The sequence below is a fragment of the Pleurodeles waltl genome, chromosome 7 (genome assembly GCF_031143425.1).
Source record: "Pleurodeles waltl isolate 20211129_DDA chromosome 7, aPleWal1.hap1.20221129, whole genome shotgun sequence".
In the NCBI taxonomy this organism is placed as follows: domain Eukaryota; kingdom Metazoa; phylum Chordata; class Amphibia; order Caudata; family Salamandridae; genus Pleurodeles; species Pleurodeles waltl.
This window is the reverse complement of record NC_090446.1, coordinates 231,352,313-231,366,566: the sequence shown is the minus strand read 5'-3', so window position 1 is coordinate 231,366,566 and position 14,254 is coordinate 231,352,313.

Genomic DNA, 14,254 nt, shown 5'->3' with positions numbered 1-14,254 from the left:
ACCTGCTTCCCCTTCACCACTGTCATCCTCACTTGAAATATTCAGGATTCCCACCCGGTGGCACTGCAGGCTCCCCCTCCTCTGGGAAGTACAGAATATTCCTCAGCAGGGCGATGCTGTGGAGCAGACAGTACGGCATAGTGATATGACACACTTTTCATGGTGAGTAGAGGAGGGCTCCACCATTTCAGTCCAGGCACCTAATTCTGACCTTCAGGAGCCCAAAAGCCTTTTTCACTACCCACTGTGTACATCCATGGGCATCATTGAAGCGGACTTACCCTGGTGTAGTTGGATTCCTTACTGGTGTCAACAACCAAGGACGGTTTGGTTATGCAGAGTGTCCTTTAAAGGAAAGAGACATATGTGCAACAATAAGTCACTGACTTCATGATTGTAGCACCTGCCATTGAACACACACAATCAGGACAGATGTGACTTACCAACCAGACAAGCCCCCTCTTGGTACAGTTGTGACATCAGCTGGGGTTTGGTGCTGTCCTACATTTAGGAGGATTCATGGACTGGACCTGGATACCGGGCACAGACGTGTGAAATGTAGAGATCCGCCAAACAGACAACTTTCACGTTGATGCAATGGAAGTTCTTTCTGTTCTGATACACTTGTCCGTTGGCCTGGGGTGGAACCAAGCAAACATGTCTGCCATCAATGGCCCCCACCACATGTGGGATGTGTGCAAAACCATAAAAATCAGCCTTAAAATGGGCTGAATCCTCACGTCAGGGAAACCGGATAGAGCTATGAAGATGCTTCAACATTGCTGAGAAGATATCCTTCAACACCATACTGAACCTAGGCTGGGATATCCCAGCAGATAGGGGCATTGTATGTTGGAAGACCCTGTGGATAGGAAGTGCAGTGCACCCCCACTCTGTCCCAGTCACATCTGTGGCCCTGCCCCTTTTACGATAGTTGATATGGTTTTAAAGTAAACGTTTTGCAGCTGCTGCTGCTGGCGGGGAGGCGACGATCCTCAGCCATAGTGGAGGAGCCACCCTTGATCATGACGCTATATGTATGCTTTATAAGTAATCCTTTCTAGCATCTTCTTCGACTGTCAAATGAGTTGGTCACTCTCTAATATCTGAAAGTAAATAGTCTTTCAATTTGGACAGTGTATATTTTGCTAACTTTGTACTAGGATGAATTTCTGCCTTTGTTCAGGAATAAACGAAAAGGCTAGGCAATGTGAGCCCATATCCTAATGCAATAAAGAATAGTTCACTGAGATGCTGAGACGTTCTATACGTGTCTGACAAGACTAAAGACCATTTGAAATAGCTGTATGTTGCTTTCAAATGGTCATTGCTATTGTTGCGCACTTTGCATGTTCTTACTTTTGAGACCCCTCATGGCATTTATTCATTAATTTGTTCATAAACATATTAATATTCAGGAATTTGTGCTCGTATTCATTATTTCACTACATTCATTCATATTATTATCGTGTTTTGATACAGGTCGATAGTACGCCAATGGTTCAAAGGTTGTGCACTTTTATAATATGATTGTTTAGGGAAAGTATAATAGTTTCAGAAGAATGTGGAGGGAGATTCACATGTTTCTTTTCAGATCTTACATCATAGATCACAAGGCTCGTTTTTGCATAATAACTTTGGGAAACTGTATAGAAAATCAATGCACAGTTATGTTAGTAGAGTGAGAGGCTTACGCAGTTCAAAGGAGCATTGCCGGTGATAACAGTATGCGTGAAGGTAAGGCACAGGCATGGTCTGGTGAGAAAAACTCTGCTGGTCAGGAGATGTACAAGACAACAGCAACAGAGACTGACATGGTGTGCTTCCAAAGCAATAAACTATGAGCACAGGGTATGTGTGTTACAAGGTCTTCTAGGAAGCTTGATCTACCTCATTTTTGTACTAAGGTAGATGCTAATTAAATACTAGGGAAGAAGAAATCTCTTGATTCCATCGAGAATTGATTCCATCATTGGTTTGATTCAAAGAATGTAATCTAACATGTGATCTTTTTTTTTAAAGTGTATTACATTCCTGTTTTTCACCATATCTTTTCTATCTGCAATAAAACCGATTAATATAATCTGCCCCAGAACTGGGCCTTATTATTTTGCAATAATCTTAAAGTATTTAGAGTGGATTATGTGTGTGCGTCCATTTTATGGGGAAAAGGTGTACGCAGCCCAGTTACAAATGCATGTATTTCAGGCAGTTTTTGGCAGGGTTTTTCATTGCTCTGTTCGCATTATTTCCAGGTACGTTGTGCAAGAATAATGGGTCACCACCTGTCTGTGCTTCCTCCAGGAAATCTTAAATTGATTCAACCTCAACTTGTCAGAGGGACCTCGGAAACCTTTACTGGATTGTATTACCTACAGAGCTGTACAACATAAACATGACCACAAGTGCAAATCCTATACACGTAATTCTAAAGAAATCAGAAGCAAGGAACAGAGGAAACAAACTTTATATTGCACTAATTAGTATACTGCACAACAAATTAGAACAGATGTAATGAATCCCTAAAGTAACACAATGAATCTGGTTCCTTAAATAGTATTTATTCTTTGCTGGGCTGTGCGGACAACATTTTGAAGCATATTTACTTCCATTAAAATGATCGTGCCAGTCAAACCCAGTCAAACTAATTGTATCGCGGAATATAATTCAAAGAGTGTATTTTCAATTACAGAAGTAGAGTTCACTATATTTAAAAAATAGCATTGATGTGAGATAAAATAGGTATTCATTGACCTATTCAACTAGGAAGCATGATGGGCTTGAACACTACAGAAATAAGATTATGATTAGGCCGAAACTTTAATTACAACAGCAGAATTCCAGAAAATAATTATATTCACAGAAATTGTGCATCTCATTCTGTAATTTTCATCCATGCCAGAGACATTCAAAACTTTTTACGATAGATGTTTGAAACTTTCAATCGAGACACAGGAAACCATACGTTATATAATTTTGAGTACCTTTCCTGACATGTTGCAACATTTTGCCATAAAATTGATGAGGTTTCGAACGGCAATAATGATAATGATGATATTAGAATGTGGCCACCATTCTTGATATGAGTTGATAATGGAAATAAATTTTAAGCTAGGCATTTTACGGTTGTCTTTGTGACAGGTGGAAATCGTGTATATACCGGAAAACTGTTAGAAGAACACATTTATAAACTGTTGACCAATATTCATATTAGTTGCATTTCAAAGTTTTCTTCGAGAAACTACTCTTTACCCATTTAGAAAACTAGCCTTGGTATAATAATATAAGGTCCATGTGTCAGACTGGAAAAAGAGCCAGCATGGGCATAAGAGATTAAACCATTTGATTAATGTATGCCACAATAAAATATTTTACCTTTAGCAGGGGTCTTTGCTGTTGGAATTTTAGATGTGTGTGGCACAATTTGTTATCAGCTACTCTTTAGTTTACTTCAAACTTAAGATCTTGACATAACGGTCCTTGGACTTTTAATATGTCTGTATTCTGCTAATGCTATTTATGTCAGATAGGACCCAAATGGGGACCTGACTGACCAAATATGATAGTGGGAAGAGAGTGTGAACACACAATGTTTTCATTATTTTTGCAAATGACTCAGATTGATTTCAGTAACAGATGCTTCCACTGTTCCACTCCTTTTTCACTTTCCTGAAAAGTAACTAAAACAGCTCCTTTGACCCATATTGTGTAATAAATTAATTAAACATTATTCGAGAAAAGTCAACTGTGATTTAGTAGTAGAGAAGGTGGTTCTACATTGTTCGCCATAAATAGTACCAGACTAGGAAAGGTTATTGTTAGTAATGGGGTCTTTGGTTGGCAGTCAGGTTACCCCCTGTCCAAGCAAGGACCCTCACTCTAGTCAGGGTATAGAAGAATCACACTCAGTTAACCCCCGCTCACCCCCTTGGTAGCTTGGCACGAGCAGGTAAGCTTAACGTCAGAGACCAGGTGTAAAGTATTTGTACCAACACACACAGTAATTTAGTAAAAACACCACAAAATGACTCAACACAGGTTTAGAGAAATAGCCAATATTTATCTAAACAAAACGAGAACAAAACGATAAAAATCCGACATACACAAGTCAATTATGAATTCTCAAAAATAGCGCTTAGAAACACAAAATGCTTAGATGAGGTTTTAACACGGCATCATGATGGAGTCGGTCCCTACAATCCGACGCAAGCGACGCCGGGCATGGAGTCACGCAGACCCCACAGGTACAGTACCTTAGTAAAGTGTGAAAACAAGCCGGTGCGTGAAGTCGAGGATCGCGGAGTCTCTTTATCTGAGGCAGCATCGGTTCCGGTGCTGCGGGGCAAAGGAGCTGAGGCATCACGAAGAGGTGTCAGGTCCTCGCTGCGGAGCGGTGGAGGTAGGGCGGCGGCGGTGCGAAGCGTTAAATCTGCACACTTCGGGCAGAGTTGATGTCTGGAGGTGACAATGTGGTGCGGTAACTTCCACGGAGTCGCGGACTTTGGCGGGGCTGCAGCAGTATTGGGCCTGCAACGGTCGTCATACTCCAGCGAGGACCACGGAGTCGAGGGCAGGCGGCGTCACTGGTTTTAGCAGCGGCATCGGTTCGGAGTCGCCCGAAGTTGGTTTTCTTGAATTTTCACCAGCTTCTTCTTTCAAGGGACCAGGGACTGGATAGGGCGCCACTTGTCAGGGCAGGAGTCTCAGCAGAGTCCAGGTGCTGGTGGAGGAAGTCTTTGATGGCCCTAATGGCCTGAGACTTCAGAAGAGGGGGCAAGCTCAGTCCAAGCCCTTGGAGATTCTTCTCAAGCAGGCATATACCACAAAGTCCAGTCTTTGTCCCCTTACACAGGTAGAAACAGCAACTGCAGAATAGCTCCACAAAGCACAGTCTCAGGCAGGGCAGCACTTCTCCTCGGCTCTTCAGCTCTTTGCCTTGGCAGAGGTTCCTCTTGATTCCAGAAGTGATCTAACTTTCAGGGGTTTTGGAGGCTCTTCTTATACTCCTTTCTGCCTTTGAAGTAGGCATACTTCAAAAGAAAGTCTCTCTTGTTTGGAAGGTCCTTCCTTGCCCAGGCCAGGCCCCAGACACACACCAGGGGGTCGGAGACTGCATTGTGTGAGGGCAGGCAGAGCCCTTTCAGGTGCAAGTGACCACTCCTCCCCTCCCTCCTAGCACAGATGGCTTGTCAGGTTATGCAGGCTAAACCCCAGCTCCCTTTGTGTCACTGTCTAGAGAGAGGTGCAAACAGCCCAAATGTCAAACTGACCCAGACAGGAAATCCACAAACAGGCAGAGTCACAGAATGGTTTAAGCAAGAAAATGCCTACTTTCTAAAAGTGCCATATTTAAACACACAATCTAAAAACTAACTTCACTAAAAGATGTATTTTTCAATAGTGAGCTCAGAGACCCTAAACTCCACATATCTATCTGCTCCCTAAAGGAATCTACACTCTAATAATATTTAAAGGCAGCCCCCATGTTAACCTATGAGAGAGATAGGCCTTGCAACAGTGAAAAACAAAATTGGCAGTATTTCACTGATAGGACATATAAAACACATAAGTACATGTCCCACCTTTTACATACACTGCACCCAGCCCATGGAGCTACCTACAGCCTACCTTAGGGGTGCCTTACATGTGAAAAAGAGAAGGTTTAGGCCTGACAAGTGGGTACACTTGCCAAGTCGAATTGGCAGTTTAAAACAGCACTCACAGACACTGCAGTGGCAGGTCTGAGTCATGTTTTCAGGGCTACTAATGTGGGTGGCACAACCAGTGCTGCAGACTCACTAGTAGCATTTGATTTACAGGCCATGGGCACCTCTAGTGCACTGTACTAGGGATTTACTAGTAAATCAAATATGCCAATCAGGGAAAGCCAATTACACATACATGTTACATAAGAGCACTTGCACTTTAGCACTGGATAATAGTGGTAAAGTGCCCTGAGTGACAAAAACAGCAAACACGGCATCTAGCTCACAGACAAAACATGGGAAGCAGAGGCAAAAAGTTAGTGCAGACCACGCCAAGGATGCCAAGTCTAGCAGGTATTAATAAATGATTTGAGTGTCTGCTTTTCTGTTCTGATTGCTAAACACTGCGCCTCAAATCACAGCAGATTCATATCGGACAATGTACTCTAACAACGAGGTTCAACAAAATGTAAGAGAATGTGCTGTAACCACACCGTTAAAATCAGTTATGCCAAAGTCATAACTTGTGCTCTTTTAAGCAGCTATTCATTAGGATCTTGTAATTACAAGAAGTTCAACATTGAGTAGACACTTTTGGGGTTCTTTTGTTTTTAAAGCTTGATGTCCCATCAGTAGCTGATCACAGACAGCTTTACCCGCTGTTCTATTGTGGGCATGCTTATATTATTATTATGCAGGTATTTCAGAATACAATGTCAGGGTGTGTTAACTCATCAGGGAAACTAGAGTGGGTATAAAATATCCAATCTGCTCCTAAGTCATTAAATGTATTCTATTTATGAAAAAGAAATTCTATAAATTAACCAAATATATTTCACTATTAAGGTCTTTCTGGCTCTAACAGTTAGAGGATTGAATGATGAGGCCTCTAAGGCCCATATTTATACTTTTTTGTGCCACATTTGCGTCATTTTTTGGAACAAAAGCGGCACAAACTTACAAAATATAATTGTCTTTTCTAAGTTTGTGTCGCTTTTGCGTCAAAAAACGACGCTAATGCGGTGTAAAAAAGTATAAATATGGGCCTAAGTCTCATAATTGTGTAGTTTTTATATTTAGAAGTAGCATCCAAGACAGATGTAGGGCCTGATTACAGCATTGGAGGAGGGTGTTAATCCGTCCCAAATGTGACGGATATCCTACTCACCGTATTACGAGTTCCATAGGATATAATGGACTCGTAATACGGTGGGTGGTATATCCGTCACATTTTGGACGGATTAACACCGTCCTCCAAAGTTGTAATCAGGCCCATACTGTTGCTGCCTCTGTTATGAATGTTGTTTAAAAAATTTAGATCAGGCACATGCTGTTTTGTCAGGAAAATGAAATTTTTATCAAGATGGGCAATCTTCTCTATGCTCATGCATGGGTTTTACTAGCAATTGTTTTTTCACTTAGGAACTCATTATGAGGTGAGGTGTTATTTATCACCCCTGACAAATAATGAAACCATGGGATACATTATTTATTGGGTGCACTAAATAATATCTGGAATGAGTTTATGGGTATTACCATGCAGATTTTAGGTCCATATTTATAGTTTTTTAGCGCCGCATTTGCGTAATTTTTTGACGCACAAGCAGTGCAAACGTACAAAATACAATTGTATTTTGTAAATAAGCGCCGATTTTGCGTTAAAAAAAACGACAAAAATGCGGGCTAAAAAAGTATAAATACGGGCCTTAGTGTTCGATGCACTAAGATCTGCATGATACAGTAAATACCGTATGTTTTCTGCAGGTAAAATTTCGGCAGGTTTGATTTGCCGAAATTTAACGAATGTTGAGTTATTTATTGCATCCAATAAAAACAAACTCATAACTTCCTCCCGTGCTTAAACCGGTGTTTACGCACGGGACGAAAGAGCCACCCATAATTAGGCACCTTCAATTTTTTCCCCACAGGATAGGCACTAATTACAGTGTCAGATAACTGGCATGATATTTATTGCAGCTGATAAAATTGGACTCCACCCGAATTTGAGTTTATCAACTGATGAATACCACCCAATTACGAGTTTTTAGGAATAGCGTGTGGATTTTGTTGTTTATTGGACCAAAATCTGCAGGCTCCAGGAAATACCGGCTATTTTTCCCAGGTAAATATTGGCAGGTGTGTGTGTGTATTGGGTGTTTGTGTGTGTGTGCATTTACATAAATTTACGGGCACACAAAGGTTTCCTTTCAAAATGTTTCAGAACACAAACATTCTACAGTTTTTCATCTCTTTCATTTTTAGCTGTTTTCGCTTTCTTAAGCCAATGTGATGTATTCCAGTCAACCGCCCCCCAAGTGTAGCACCCCCTCCCCCCAGCCCGCCAATAGGATCAGCAACAACCCTTTTTAGATGTCTTCCTTTATATAAATATGACTACGTTTCTGGGCAGTACATATTTTTCAATGAAAGAGACACTGTGTGAAGTCTAATTACCTGGAAAATATAAATAGCTTTTGGATCTTAGACTGGGAGTAACTACATTTGAGTATGATTAGCTTAGATTTTAACTGATTGCTATAGTAGGTGCAAGTTGTACAGAAATAACTGTGATTTAAGATGTGGAATACTGTGCCTTGTGTGAAAACATGCAGACCAAATAAAGAATGAGGTACTAATAAGTGTTTTCGGTTTAATTTAACAAATATTTTTTTATATTAGCCAACATAAATCCGTAAGATATACGTGTATTTTCCACACGTATGTACACGCAACGAAGTAACATTCGATTTATACTCTCAGACCCCAGGTACCCCTCCTTGAAAGCATCTTTACCTTTTACCACGCACAGTACTTTTCTGCCGTTGAACGAGATTCATGCTTTACACGTTCCACATATATGCATGCATACAACTATGTGTAGTAATTGTAGAGCACGGAACTAGCACGGAACGGAGCCCTGAAAAATAGGCCTGAGACCAAGAGTAAGATTTATGTTGTTTACAAGAGGTAATGGTAATGTAGTATTGTGTGCGATCCTTAAAGTGATATATTCTCAGATTTTTCAGGAAATGCAGGATGGGCTAAACATTTTTCATCTCGATTCGGATGCTCTTATGGACCCTGGGTGCACAATTGAACGTCCTTCTTTCTATTTTTTAAATTCGCCCATCTATTCCTTTTCTTCCTGGCGATTCCCAGGCTTCCGGTGCAGAGCTGCCCACCTGATCTGATTTGTTTTGTCAAATATGCAGGGTGTTGATTCTGGTGGTCTAATGGAGATGGTCTTCAAGACGATCTAGGTTGAAGCGGAAGTCATTACAGTTACTTGAGTGTTGGGGGGTGCGCTCATGACACATTAACTAGGCACTTGCCATAGACCATTTTTTACATGTCTGTTATTAATCCTCTAAGGTGTGTGCTCATGACATCAAGATTATATGCAAGAAAGCATGACTTCATCCTGCTTTAGTCCAGAGTGTACCATCTAGATCACACACAGACCTCATAAACAATCATTTAACTTACATGTTTTTGGAATAGGTAAGTCCCTCACATATGAAATGAATATTCACCCCTACCCTGAGTGCCCCAACTGTACTGATATCTGGATTCCTAATGATTTTGTTGCCATAGGCACAGATCATGTGTGTGCAGGCCTGTCTAACAGATTGCAGTCTTTTTGGACCAGAAGGGGCTCCAAAGCACTACCTTCATAGTGGTGAAAGGCTACTGCCTTTGCTGCTGTGGTGGCAGCATACAGTGTAGTGATCACTAGAAGTGAACAGGTCTTTTTAACTCATGTCATTGAAGCAAGGCCTACAAGCAGATTTGTTTATTGTTCCACTGCTGTGTGCTTAACTTACCCTTGGCCTCATCATGTTCGTGTGTAGCTCTGAGCAGTGCCTGTGCATTGTCCAGGTGGTGGGTGTATGTGTGCTCTTTAATGGTACAAAACAGGGATCATTCAATGAAGTGCAGTGCATGAATACACTATACAGGTTTTAAAAGTGTGTGTGCCTGTGAGTAGTACAGTGCATAAAAGGTGTAGTTCCGTGCTATAGATGGGAGACTCTGGGTTCCATTTTGAAAGACCCTGGGTTGAATGGAGAAACAGGAGAGGAGGTAGAGGATTCCCCTGAGACAGATTTTTGAATTGCTGAATTCGTGTAGGCTGTGTAGGACACACTGGAGGAAGGTAGAGCCAAGCTCTCTAGTACACTTCAAAGTATGCTCTTTGATTCAGAGAGAAGCCACTGGAAAGGGGCCTGGGTACATCTCAGGAAGGAAATAGGGCTAATAAGAGAATGATAAAGAGGAGGACTGAGGCCCTGGTATTAGCATTTTAATGCACATATCACTGAAGCTGAAATCCAGGAGTGAACCTCTAGTCTCTCCCATAGCCTATATTGTGGGACTGTCAGATATTTAGTCACTCCTCTGTAACAGACTGCTTTCTGGAGAAACAGGGAAGAGAGGAGAGGGCACTTGAAAGGAAGCAGACTTTAAATCACATTGGATGTCTGAAAACTTACTATATGAAGGTGGACCTGAGACCTCAAAATTGTAAACTGTCAAGCAGCCAGTCAGGCGGTGCAAGAAAAAGCAGTGCAAGACTTCTGCCTGTGATCAGGCCTGGAAGCCAAGGGCTTCTAGTTCTCAGCTGGATGAATCCAAGAATCCAAGTCCACCTATCGTGGAGCCTGGAGCACCAGTGCCTGCCTAACTGCCAAGTCCAGTGTTCCCTGTGAGGAAAGTGTTGGAGGGAGCGCAGTCCAGTGGGGAATTCCTAGTGAATGAGTCACTGTAGCGAGGTGTGTGGAGATGACTGCTGCACCAAGCAGGCCATTGCATGTGTTGAGGAAAAAGTCTGTGAACACCATATGCCGCAAAAAGTCTGCTGCAAAATGAACAATGACCGTTGGGTCATCGTCTGTGTGCAGTGTTAGGACAGCAATTACTTCTGCCGGGTGGGGCTGCTGTGAAGATTGCTGCCATGCCAATTGAGCTGGAGCCCATTTTCGGAGGAGAAACGGTAATTCTGTAATATCAAAAGGGGCTACAAGTACCAAGCAAGATGTGTGGTCTGGTTGAGACTGTTGCAGGGGAGCAAGGTCACTGTGGTGACCCTGTTGGGCCTGAGCTGTGACGGAGGACCAGTACCAGAATCGTTGCACCCCCTCCATCTGAGGGAGGAACCATGGAACTTACTCAACATCATAGGAGCATAAGGAACAACATGGATGCTATAGGACCACATGTGACGTACTCTAGGACTACTGAAACTTGGGCTACTAGTGTGGTTTAACCTGAATGTTGCCTATAATGAATGGGAAAGAACACTAGCTTGAGAGCAGAAGGACTCAGGGGCCCACCTGTGAAACACTAGATCCCCGAACTTTAGGAGACTGTGGTTGTATGTAAATACACATCTTTACAAAAAACAAGTGTTTGACTGGAAAATCAATTATTGCTGCTGCTGCGTTTATTTTGAGTTGTGAGCCTGAGTTCACTCCTGTGTCTATCTCTCCTCTTCTCCAAGAAGCCTTGGACTTCTCAAACAGCTCTTCCACTGAGAGTCAAGTGCTGAAGGGGGACTTGGCCACTTGTCTCAGGATCTATAATAGGTTGGTCCTGGGGACATTAGGAGTAAAAGGTCTCAACCTAAATCCAATAATGGAACAAAAGACAAGAAAATGAAAGAGAATATTCCAATTATCATTTAAAAAAGACAGACTGTATGCTAATTTAAAGATCAACAGCCACTTGCAGATTTGTTTTGGAATGATGCTGTTTAATAATTTGAACAACAAATAGGATGCTCAAGTGAACACACAATGAGTGATGAAAACAATGCATTAGTCTGTGATAATATACATGTAAGGAAATGCCTCCTTGGCATGGTTACCCCCTGCCTTTTTGCCTTTGCTGATGCTAAGTTATGACTTGAAAGTGTGCCAGGACCCTGCTAACCAGGCCCCAGCACTAGTGTTCTTTCCCTAAATTGTACCTTTGTCTCCACAATTGGCACAACCCTGGCACCTAGGTCAGTCCCCTGTAACTGGTACCCCTGGTACCAAGGGCCCTGGTTCCAGGGAAGGTCCCATCAATGGTGGCAGCAACTTAAATAGGGTCAGAGAAACTACTGGAGGAGATAATTAGAAAAACAAGGAGGAGTCATCCACCAGTCAGGACAACCCCTAAGGTGTCCTGAGCTGAGGTGACTCTTACTTTTAGAAATCCTCCATCTTGTGGATGGAGGATTCCCCCAATAGGATTAGGGACGTGCCCCCTCCCCACAGGGAGGAGGCACAAAGAGGGTGTAGCCACCCTGAAGGACAGTAGCCATTGGCTACTGCCCTCCCAGACCTAAACACACCCCTAAATTCAGTATTTAGGCCCCCCATAACCTAGGAAACTAGATTCCTGCAACCTGAACAAGAAGAAGGACTGCTGACCTGAAGCCCTGCAGTGAAGACGGAGACGACAACTGCTTTGGCCCCAGCCTTACCGGCCTCTCTTCCAACTTCGAGGATAACTGCAACAGCGACGCATCCAACAGGGACCAGCGACCTCTGAAGCCTCAGAGGACTGCCCTGCAACCAAGGACCAAGAAACTCCCGAGAACAGCAGCCCTGTTTAACAATCTGCAACTTTCTGCAACAAAGAAGCAACTTTAAAGACTTCACGTTTCCCGCCGGAAGCGTGAGACTTTCCACTCTGCACCCGACGCACCCTGTTCGACCTGGGGCAAACAAACACCTCAGGGAGGACTCCCCGGTGACTGCGAGCCCGTGAGTAACCAGAGACGACCCCCATGAGCCCCCAAAGTGCAGGAGCAACCCCCAGGCGACCCTCTGCCTAGCCCAGGTGGTGGCCACCCCGAGGAGCCCCCCCACTGTGCCTGCCTGCATCGTTGAAGTGACCCCCAGGTCTCCCCATTGCTTTCAATACAAAACCAGACGCCTGTTTGCACTCTGCACCCGGGTGTACTTTCTTTGCCTACTTGTGTTCCCTCCAGTGCCCTACAAAACCCCCCTGGTCTGCCCTCTGAGGACGCGGGTACTTACCTGCTGGCAGACTGGAACCGGGGCACCCCTGTTTCCATTGAAGCCTATGTGTTTTGGGCACCTCTTGGACCTCTGCACCTGACTGGCCCTGAGCTGCTGGTGTGGTAACTTTGGGGTTGCCTTGAACCCCCAAAGGTGGGCTACCTTGGACCCAACTTTGAACATTGTAAGTGTTTTACTTACCTGTGAACTTAACAATTACTTACCTCCCCAAGGAACTGTTGATTTTTGCACTGTGTCCACTTTTAAAATAGCTTATTGCCATTTTTGCCAAAACTGTACATGCTATTGTGATTAGTTCCTAGAATACCTGAGTGAAATACCTTTCATTTGAAGTATTACTTGTAAATCTTGAACCTGTGGTTCTTAAAATAAACTAAGAAAATATATTTTTCTATATAAAAACCTATTGGCTTGGAGTAAGTCTTTGAGTGGGTGTTCCTCATTTATTGCCTGTGTGTGTACAACAAATGCTTAACACTACCCTCTGATAAGCCTTCTGCTCGACCACACTACCACAAAATAGAGCATTAGAATTATCTCTTTTTGCCACTATCTTACCTCTAAGGGGAACCCTTGGACTCTGTGCACACTACTTCTTACTTTGAAATAGTATATACAGAGCCAACTTCCTACAATACAGTAAGCAACAAAACATTGGAAAAGTTTTCGCTATTTTGCAGTACAAGTTTTTGGTCCTTTTAGTTAAGGAACACAAACAGTCCATCACCAATGTTTAGTTGCAGTTGCCCTTGTCTTCAACAGCTTTTTGACCATGGTAACAAGAGGCTAAGCATCAAAACAGAGGGAATTTTTTAGATGAACAACAAAAAAGTATAGTCAAAAGGCACCCTTCATTGACTCAAGAGGATTCTGACTAGTGGGGACACATCTCGCTTTGTGATTGGTTCTGTTCAGCCCTTAAGCGACTCCTGATTACTCCTTGGAATCTGTGTATGAAATTAGAGACCATATGCAGTTGTAAAAGTACACTGCCAACTACATTTTCTTATTCCATTCATAATCAGAATTTTCCTGCAAATCAAATTTAATAAACCCGTCTATCTCGATGTTACTTCTTGACTTTACATTGTTAGCGTGTCGGTCCTTAAGAAGTAAATTTACAAAGGGACAAGTATAGGTCGATGAACGTTTTGACTCATTTAAGGTGTTCTTACCATAGTTCCAGTACAGAAACAATAATCAATACACAATATTCCATAATCATTAGTCAAATCAATAATCAATGGAATCAGTAATTTTCACTCACCATGACTTTACAGCCATGAATAACCACACCTTTAATTAAAGTTTAGTATGTTTATTTCCCTTAAATTAACAATACTAAAGTCATGTAGCTTAGTCACCAAATCAAATTAAACCAAATTAATAATGATTGTTAATCAAAAAGTCACAAGAAACATGATCTGATCAAAGCTTGAATCGAAAGGCATTCCAAAGCATCAACACAAGTCATTAGTAAAACCAATTTTAGCAAGACTATAATATCCATAGAGTTCT